Consider the following 6143-nt stretch of genomic DNA (forward strand, 5'->3'; position numbering starts at 1 on the left):
TTGGGTCCCTCTGAAATTTTCCACTGTTTTTATGTTATGTTTCCTTGGTAACTCTCTCCCCACCCCCAGCTTGTGGTTTTTCCCTTTAAATACCCCTCACTTCATGTGTTCAGGGTTGAACTCCTCTGGCCAACATGGTCACGAGATCGACCCCAGTACCTGCCTATCCCAAGTAAACCTCATGTGAGTGCAGCAAGTTTGGTCTCTCGTGAGTTATTGGGTGGTCGCGTCACCCTGAGACTTGAGTAAGGATCTCCCCAGTTCTGGGGGGTCTTTCAAAACAGGCTCTTGATAAACTGTTTCAAAAGAGTTTGTGCTACTAAAAACAGTTCAGAGACCCTCAAACAGAGTATCCTTTTGTTACAAGCAATGCTTTTATAACACCAAGGTTATAAAAAATGTTTTAAGTAAAAATCAGCTTGAAAATGGGTCAGGGATAAACAGCAAAATTGCCCTTGTAATCTGACCTCACTACAGGAGATATAATCTTTGGGTGTAACTTAGTTGGTATGTGCAGTGAAATATTCACATTTGAGTTAATGCAAAAGCACACAGAGGCCTCAGTGAGGCCTGAGAGGCATTCCTTTTGTTTTACAAACCCTGCCTAGTGAAGTCTTCCTTTCCTCACCTCCCCCTTACCTCCAGGAAATTGTTTTTAAAACAAAAACAGCATTATTGCAAATTTATCCATGTGTGGTTCAATGGTCAATTTTGGAGAAGGTACTGTGAGGTAGATTTAGTTTATGTGGCTATCTTCCTTTTGTTTTTTTAAAAGAAGATTATTTTCTTGCTTTTTCTAGGGTGTAGTTTCCCTCATTGGGTGGAGTTTTCCATTCATTATCCTTTGTAGAGTTGGATTTGTAGAAAGATATTTTGTAAATTTGGTTTTGTCATGGAATATCTTGGTTTATCCATCTTTGGTAATTGAGAGTTTTGCTGGGTATAGTAGCCTGGGATGGCATTTGTGTTCTCTTAGGGTCTGTATGACATCTGCCCAGGATCTTCTGCCTTTTATAGTCTCTGGCAAGAAATCTGATGTAATTCTAATAGGACTGCCTTTATATGTTACTTGACCTTTTCCCTTTACTGCTTTTAATATTCTTTCTTTGTTTAGTGCATTTGGTGTTTTGATTATTATGAGATGTGTTAAATTTCTTTTCTGGTCCAATTTGTTTGGATTTCTGTAGACTTCTTATATGTCCATGAGTATCTCTTTCTTTAGGTTAGGGAAATTTTCTTCTATAATTTTGTTGAAGATATTTTCTGGCCCGTTAAGTTGGGGATATTTGCTTTATTTCCTACCTATTATCCTTAGCTTTGGTCTTCTTATTGTGCCCTGGATTTCCTGGATGTTTTTATTTAGATGCTTTACACATTTGGCATTTTCTTTGACTGTTGTGTCATTTTCTATGGCATCATCTGATCCTGAGATTCTCTCTTCTATTTCTTGTATTCTGTTGGTGATTTTTGCATTTTATGACTCCTGATCTCTTTTCTAGGTTTTCTAACTCTAGAGTTGTCTCCCTTTGTGAGATCATGGATGGTTTAATTCATTTCCTTCACCTGTTTGTTTGTATTTTCCTGTAATTCTTTAAGGGATTTTTGTTTCCTCTTTAAGGGCTTCTGCCTGTTTATCTGTGTTCTCTTATATTTCTTTAAGGGAATTATTTATGTCCTTCTTAAAGTCCTCTATCGGCATCATGAGATGTGATTTTAAATCTAAACCTTGCTTTTCTGGTGTGTTAGGATATTCAGGAATTGCTCTGGTGAGAGAACTGCTTTCTGATGATGCCACATAACCTTAGTTTCTGTTGGTAAGGTTCTTGTGGCTTCCTTTCACCATGTGATCATCTCTTATTTTCATTGGTCTTGCTGTCTCTAGCTTTATTTTGTCACTCCTGTGGTCCTGAAATACTGTGTCAGCACTCCTGGGAGATCAGCCCTCTTGTGGTGGGACCTATGTACAGAGGGATGTGGAACAGCCCCAACTCCCAGATGCAGATGGTAACCAAAAGCATATGGTCTCAGCTTCTCCACTGTTGCTGTGCCCTGTGTGCTCCTGCTTGGTCCTGCTCCAGACTGATATTGGAGAGAAGGTGAAGACCTCACTTCTGAGACTGGGAATGAGAACACTCCTGGGAGCTCTCTCCTAGTAGGACCTGTGCACAGAGGGCTGTGGAACAGCCCCAGGTCCTGGCTGCAGATTAGTAGGTTTTTATGCTTTGTATTTCTTTGACTTTTCTGTCAATATCTTCTAAGGTATCTTCTACAACTGAATTTCTCTGTTACATGTCTTGTGTTCTGTTGGTGATGCTTGCATCTATATCTCTTGTCTGCTTTCCTAGGTCTTTCATTTCCAGGGTTGCCTCCATTTGTGTTTTCTTTATTGTTTCTACTTCCAGTTTTAAATCTAGGACTGCTTGGTTCAATTCCTTCACTTGTTTTTCTTTTTTCTTCTGTATTTCTTTAAGGAATTTATTTGTTTCCTCTTTAAGTGCTTTTACTTGATTTTTTGTTTGTTTGTTTTGCTGGATTTGTTTCAGTGAGCTATTTATATCCTCTTCAAAGGACTCTATTATCTTCATGAGATAGGATTTTAGGTCAGCATCATGGTCTCTTGCTGCTCACAGGGCAACAAAACCCATAGTCTGAAGGCTTCCCAGGGGATCTGCTGCACCCAGGGCAACAAATCATTAGCATGTATGCCCTTCTGAACAACCCACAGCCTAAAGGCCTCCCAGAAAATCTGCTGCAGACAGGGCCAGTGTTTTGGAACATTCAGGGCTTGCTATGTAGAGAGAACTGTGTTCTGCTTGTGACAAAGTATGTTGGTTTCTTTTGTTTATGGTCTTATGCTTGCCTCTCACCCTCTAGTTATCTCAGGTGTTAACTGGCCTAGGTGTCTCTGTCTGGAACACACCTCCTTTGTCCCTGGCTTGCTGCAGGTCTCCTGGAATACTTCTGGTCCTGTTGGCAGCAAATCTCCCAGGATGCCTTCAGACTGTGGGGTCTTTTGTCCTGGGTGTCATGTCCTGCTTATAGACAACCTGTACAATCTGTGATTGTTCTTGAAAATTCCTTTTAATATTTTGTTTAAAAGCATTCTTTATTTCTTGGTTTGTTTCTGAGATTGAAGGAAGGTTAATTTTTGTGCTTTTTATTGCTCTGACAAATCATGGCCCCATAAATTCAAGGCACTATTAACCACATATGGCTTTAATTTTCCTATTTGACCTTCTGTTTCTATGCACTTAAGTCATCTCACAGTTTACTTTACCTGTGATGATCCAAATCCCTAGGAGCTGAAAATTGACCTGAACAGGCCCATTTTGATGCCAAGATTTTTCTGAAATTATTGTGACATTAGCTTCTATGTCTACTAGACTTCAATTTCAAATCCATTTATTTGTATTTTTAGCTTCTGTGTCTGATAATTTACAGAAGTTTTCCAAAATACTTATTTTCTGATCTGTCCTGAATTTTTTGTTTTATTTATTGAAGCTGTTACATCCTTGATTACATCCAGAGCAATTTGTTTCTAAGATGACCCATTAAATCATTTAGTTGCTCTGTGATTGAGTTTCTCTGATCCTGACAGGGAATGATTTAATTGAATTGAATATTGGGGTCTGCAGGAGGCCCCTTAGGGTGTTTTTGGATGACAATGTGTCACCTTTCTATTCCTTATTGATCTGCATTCATTTAGTTCAATGCCTGCCTTTTCCATACCTTCTGACTACTCTAGAAGGGTAGGGCTTCCTTTTTAGATTTTCTTTAGAAAAAAACCTTGTTTCTAAAAATATTTTGCCTTCAATTCTTTTTCTAATGCCCTTGCTTACTACAATTAAATCATTTGAGATTCTGATTTTTCTTAAAACTTTTATAAATTACTTCTCCCATTAGAGTAGCATCATTAATGTGAGATCAGATATCAGCCATATTTCTAATACATCCATCTATAGATGTTGATCTTATCTTTAAAGTTCTGATCAGCCTTTTGCATTCTACATTAGGATTTTCAAATGCCAAAGATTTGATTGACATTTGTTTTACTTCTGATCTAATACTATTTTAATTAGAGCTGAGTTTAATCTTTGCAAAAAGAAATCACTGAAAATTTATTTTTGACTTTGTATAAATTTAGTAAGTGACTCTGACCTCATTCCTTATTCTTCAACCTTGTCCCAAGAACTTAAAGCTACTAATTGACATAGAACCAAGGTGTGATCATCAAATTTAAACTGGCTTTTTAATTTAATTTAATTTAATTTTTTTGAGACAGGGTTTCTCTGTGTAGCTCTGGCTGACCTGGAATTCACTCTGTAGACCAGGCTGGCCTCGAATTCAGAAATCTGCCTGCCTCTGCCTTCCAAGTGCTGGGATTAAAGGAATTCGCCACCACCGCCCAGCTTTAAGCTGCCTTTTTAAGTTAGCATATTGACCTTCACCTAGCAATTGAACTTGGGAAATATTAATACTTCTAGTGCTATTTCATTGTTCTATGTCCTTTGCTTCCTCTTTCTTATGTGTTTACATTTGTAATTGAGGACCAGCATTTACTATTGTTGTTACAAAGTATTTCCAGTCTTAGGAGGTAATGATATTCTGAGTTGCCCATGAATTTAATATCTGCTTCACGTAGTGTGAGTGCATACCATATAATATGATCATTTACTTGAATCTCCTTGTATTTAATAGGTTTATAGGATTCAATTTAAGTTTTTCATAATCATAGGGGTATGTCTTATCTACTGGTAGTTCTTGTATAGTAACTGGATTAACTAAGGTTGGTTTTATAATCACCTTGGGCTCCCCTCTTCAGTCTCATCATGTGGTGGTATAATAGACTCTTATCTAAATTCCTCTGTGTTTGAGTATTTTTCTTATTTTTCACTTATAAATCTATGACTATTGTGGATAAAATATGAATTAACAGACCAGTAGTAATTGTAATTGCCATTATGCCAATCTCAATTATATTTCTATTTTCTATTTTTATTTTCAAGCCATCTAAGGCAGCATTATATATAGGGTCCTAGCACCTTGTATTTTGGTATTTTCCATCCATAACTCTCTCCTTGAGAACTTTTCAGATGATTTACCAAATCCGATGACTTCTCAGGTTGTATGCATCTGACATGATTTCTCTGTCCTGGTGGGTTGTGCCATGCATTAGTGTGCCAAAATGGTGTTTTTGAAAAATAAAATCTCAATTTTACCAAAAATCCTCAGGAGCCAAATGCTTGGGTGAAAGTCTGCTAACTAAGAGAAACAGAGAAACACCTAGTTGACATTACTTCTTGGTTGTCATTGCTCTAATAGAGAGTTCTTATTCTCTATGCCTTCACAAAACCCTTTCAAACTGAATGTCTCCCCACTTCCTATATCTGTATACAAGACTCCCTGTTAATCTCCCTATGTTTTCTATGTTTACTCTCTGTCAACTGGTTGCTTGCCCTGACTCTTGACCTATGGTTGACTATACTTAATTCTGTTTAAAATAAACAGAAAGCTCTTAGACTAAAGGTAAAGCTGAACAGCACAACTAGAATCAGGTTTTTCCAGTGAGTAACAAAATCTCAGGGTTCACTGTGTGATCAAAATCCTACCATAGTGCATCAATTGTCAGTAGCTCATTCTAATAGGTGAGGAAGATCATGAGAATAAATCACTCTACTCTCTGGATTCTCTTAAGTAGGACAATGGCTTTAGAGGAGTCTCAGTGTTTTTAGGAGAGAATTCACAGAACCAGACAGAGGTTCAGCATCAGGAAGCTCAAAATGAAAAAGAAATGGTAAGGATAGATGTGAGAGTTTTCTTACATAAACTTAACCACTATTAAAATTTTCTGGAAAATGGCTTCTCAGCTATGATTTACCAAACCACAAAAGTCAAGCAGGTGTTGATCAGTGACATAGTTCAATGGATATAGGCATTTGCATCATTGTCTGATAACTTGAGAACCAATGAACTCAAGGTATCTTCTGTGTTCTGCACCTACCTACACACACTGTGACACACCCATGCACATGAACTCATAAAATGTAATTTGTAAATAAGTGTAAAAACTTTAAAAAATGAAGAAATTTAGCATGGTATGCTTAAATTTACTTTTTTTTTTTTTTTTTTTTTTTTTTTTTTTT

General features: G+C 37.2%; 1 protein-coding gene across 1 annotated transcript in view; it reads left to right on the forward strand.

Moving 5' to 3' along the window:
* LOC116100288 (carcinoembryonic antigen-related cell adhesion molecule 5-like) overlaps positions 1-6143 on the forward strand; it is a 282093-nt gene that overhangs the window by 39563 nt on the left and 236387 nt on the right.

Source organism: Mastomys coucha, unplaced genomic scaffold (genome assembly GCF_008632895.1).
Source record: "Mastomys coucha isolate ucsf_1 unplaced genomic scaffold, UCSF_Mcou_1 pScaffold21, whole genome shotgun sequence".
NCBI lineage: Eukaryota > Metazoa > Chordata > Mammalia > Rodentia > Muridae > Mastomys > Mastomys coucha.